Source organism: Octodon degus, unplaced genomic scaffold (assembly GCF_000260255.1).
Source record: "Octodon degus isolate 3935 unplaced genomic scaffold, OctDeg1.0 scaffold00022, whole genome shotgun sequence".
In the NCBI taxonomy this organism is placed as follows: Eukaryota; Metazoa; Chordata; class Mammalia; order Rodentia; family Octodontidae; genus Octodon; species Octodon degus.
The window spans coordinates 14,076,590-14,080,744 of NW_004524598.1; the positions used below are offsets into that span (position 1 = coordinate 14,076,590).

At 41.8% G+C, this 4,155-nt stretch overlaps 1 pseudogene across 1 annotated transcript; it reads left to right on the forward strand.

Annotated features, from left to right (window-relative positions):
• Positions 1–442: 442 nt before the first annotated feature.
• On the forward strand, positions 443–1,800 carry LOC101565452 (annotated as a pseudogene). Its single transcript, XR_001117033.1, has one exon. The product of XR_001117033.1 is annotated as an ATP-dependent RNA helicase DDX39A pseudogene (transcript).
• The last annotated feature ends 2,355 nt before the right edge of the window (positions 1,801–4,155 follow it).

Genomic DNA, 4,155 nt, shown 5'->3' on the forward strand with positions numbered 1-4,155 from the left:
ATTGTACCAGCCTGAGACTGCCATAGTTCTAGTAGCAGAGATGAGAGAACTATTTATCTATGTTGATCTGAAGAACTTTGGGGTCCTCTAAACCCAGTAAGCTTGTACTTTCTACAGGAGCTTCCTTGCCTCACTGAATTGCTGATACTCCTCTGCCCTATCTAACCACTTCTGGTTACAGCAGGAGCACTTAACGCCTGGGTTCTCTGACATTGAAAAACTTGCTTCTTTCAGCAAATGGATCAAGATACACACACAAGGTTAAGTGGACAACCGTTTACAGATAGAAGAGACCAGAATAATTCACTTTTTGGCTGTATTTTATTATTTTACTACTGAATAGTAAGTAAATTTCTTGCCTTATGTATGTAGACTTTCTGGGGAAAATTTTCTTTCCTAAAGAAGCTTTGGATGATAACTGGCATTGGACCATCTTTCTCTTAGCACGCGGAGGTGAACGAGAAACTAAGCACTATGGCAGAACAAGATGTGGAAAATGAGCTTCTGGATTATGAGGAAGATGAAGAGCCCCAGGCTCCTGCTGAGAGCACTCCCGCATTACCAAAGAAAGATGTGAAGGGCTCCTATGTCTCCATCCACAGCTCTGGCTTTCGGGACTTCCTGCTGAAGCCAGAGCTCCTGAGGGCCATAGTGGACTGTGGCTTTGAGCATCCCTCAGAGGTTCAGCATGAGTGCATCCCCCAGGCCATCCTGGGCATGGATGTCCTGTGCCAGGCCAAGTCTGGAATGGGCAAGACAGCAGTCTTCGTGCTGGCCACCCTACAGCAAATTGAGCCTGTCAACGGCCAGGTGGCAGTTCTGGTCATGTGTCACACAAGGGAGCTGGCCTTCCAGATCAGCAAGGAATACGAGCGTTTCTCCAAGTACATGCCCAGCATCAAGGTGTCTGTGTTCTTTGGAGGCCTCTCCATCAAGAAGGATGAGGAAGTACTGAAGAGAAACTGTCCTCACGTCGTGGTGGGAACCCCAGGCCGGATCCTGGCACTCGTGAGAAACAGGACCCTCAACCTGAAGAACGTGAAGCACTTTGTGCTTGATGAATGTGACAAGATGCTGGAGCAGCTAGATATGAGGCGGGACGTACAGGAGATCTTCCGCCTGACACCCCATGAGAAGCAGTGCATGATGTTCGGCGCCACTCTGAGCAAGGAGATCCGGCCAGTCTGCAGGAAGTTCATGCAGGATCCCATGGAGGTGTTTGTAGACGATGAGACCAAGCTCACGCTGCACGGCCTGCAGCAGTACTACGTGAAGCTCAAGGACAGTGAGAAGAACCGCAAGCTGTTTGACCTCCTGGATGTATTAGAATTTAACCAGGTGGTGATCTTCGTGAAGTCCGTGCAGCGTTGCATGGCCCTGGCCCAGCTCCTGGTGGAGCAGAACTTCCCGGCCATCGCCATTCACCGTGGCATGGCACAGGAGGAGCGCCTATCACGATACCAGCAGTTCAAGGACTTCCAGAGGCGGATCCTGGTGGCCACTAATCTGTTTGGACGAGGGATGGACATTGAACGCGTCAACATCGTCTTCAACTACGATATGCCCGAAGACTCAGACACTTACCTGCACCGGGTTGCCCATGCAGGTCGCTTTGGTACCAAAGGCCTGGCCATCACTTTTGTGTCTGATGAGAATGATGCCAAAATTCTTAATGATGTTCAAGACCGGTTTGAAGTTAATGTGGCTGAGTTTCCAGAAGAGATCAATATCTCCACATACATTGAACAGAGTCGGTAACCACGTTTCTGGAAGGCCATCGCCATCATGCCCTGCCTGCTTCTCCAGCCATAGACAAGTGTCTTTACTGTTGAAAAGCTGTAGATTTGTGTAACAATACATTTTTATTATGGAAAAAAAAAAAAAAAAGAAGCTTTGGATGTAGGCTGATTACTTATGGCACCAAACCCTTTAAAATAAAAGAGGCCAAAGAGATTAAAAAAGAAACAAACACAAGCCCTATGTGCTTCACCCTGGACATTCTGACTCAGTGGTCTCCAGTGAGGCTTACAGCTTTAATATGTGTGTTCATGTGTAAGTATTTAGGTGAATCTTTATGGAGAATCTTTGGATGCATTGAAAGAGATAGTTAAAACAAGGAGTCAAAGATTTGGCCTAGACCTTTGAACACAGGAAGTAGGAATTGTAATTTGCTATTGTGGAGAATGAGGGAAAGGCTTAATTATAACCAAAAGTGTCACATAGTAGATGCTGGCAAAGATAAGCTTTTACATTATAGTTACCCTACGAATTAGTATAACACTTTCAGAAAGTAATGTGTTAGTATATAGAGCCATTGTAATCTCATATTCTCTGACCTACTAATCCTACTTCTGGCAATCCAACCCAAAATATAAAACAATCTATGGAGTTAAAGATTCATCACAGCACTGATTTGCAATCTTTAATATTCTAAATATATGGATATAGTCAAACACTTAAAATATAAAATGAAATGAAAAAAATCAGGATCTAAACCTCTCCTTATAATCATTAGAAAAGTCTTAGAAAACAAAAAATTCAGAAAAATAGCGAAATTATAACAATTATAGCAGAGAGTGGGATTTGAGTTTTTCTTTTCTTCAGACTTAGGTTTCAAGGTTACCTCACTTCCTGGATCAAAAATAAAGTGATGAAATCAGTTTCCTTTATAATTAATTTTTCCAACTCATATAATGATTCAACTTTTATTCTAAAACGTGTACAAAAGAGGGCCATATTTTTTTATTTTTTTATTTTTTTATGTATTTAGTACAGGGTCTATAGAGTCTTACTACACAGATCAGACTCCTCGTGATCCTACTGTTTTCAGCATCCCATGAGTGGGGATTACAAGCAGGCACCACCATGCCCAGTCTCAGTCACTGTCTCACAGCATAACTCATGCTGGGGATCGAACCCTGGCCCCTGCATCTGCCCAAAGCAGGCGCTTTAAGGTGGGCCATACTTTTTATGGCTTCCTGATCATGAAGCACAACAAAAAATGGAAATAAAATTATAGAAATATGAAGACTTTGGTAACTTTGCCATGAGTACAAGTTAATAGACATATCAACTCTGTTTTAGCTCTGTTTGGAGCTAAGATTTCTCAGAAGGTTATTTAGCATTAACATTTGGAATGAAAATATGAAATGAATTTTTTGGGGAAGGTTCTCATATTTATTAGCTAATAATAAATAATAAATATTTATTATTTTTCTTTCTGTGTTTGAAGCTTATAGTATTCTTGGTGCTTTAGTAGTTTTCTGTTCTTTATTCCTGATCTTTACTTAAAATTTTATTAGAAAAATGTTTAAATGTGCATAAGAAATTGTGCAATCAACCCCATAGAACTGTAACCCAGTTTTAATTTGATTACTACTTACCATGGTTGTTCTTTTTAAAAAAAAACTTACCTCTAACTATATGTTTCTCTTAAGTAATGACATTTAGCTTGTTTTTCCATCAATCTGGTGGGCATGAGATGCTGGGCACCTGCAGGATCACTATGAAGATGAAGTAGTCTAGCAATATCATCAAGCGGGGCTGGAGATTTGGAAGATTTGTCTGAGCCATTAACTTGGAATCAGGTTTTTCCTTGGACACTTCTCCAAAAAGTCAACTATCTCCTTTCCTTACCTCATGGTGTTCTCATGGTTCTGTCTATGGAGCTCAGTACTATGCTAGTTTATATATGCATTGTGGAAGCCTGTGGGTAACATTTTATTCGAATGTTGTTTTATTTTTAAGTACAATTTCTGGCCAACTAATTGTTACATTTAAAAATGTTTTCCTCTGAAAGAGGGCACATCTTTTAAATTATAGCATTGGTTCCAGTTTTAAAAACTGAATTTATATGAATGGGAGCATCAAAGGAGCATATTACATTTCAGGATTTTGTAACAGTTCTATCTTCCGAAAGAAAAGAAAAGGAAAGAGAGAAGGAGAGAGGGAGAGAGGGAGAGAGAGGGAGAGGGAGAGACACAGAGAGATAGAGAGACAGAGAGAGGGAGAGAAGGAGGGAGAGAGGGAGAGAGGGAGAGAGGGAGAGAGACAGAGGGAGAGAGGGAGAGAAGGAGAGAGGGAGAGAAAGAGAGGGAGAGAGAGAGAGAGGGAGGGAGAGAGAGGAAGGGAGGGAGGGAGAGAAAGAGAGGGAGA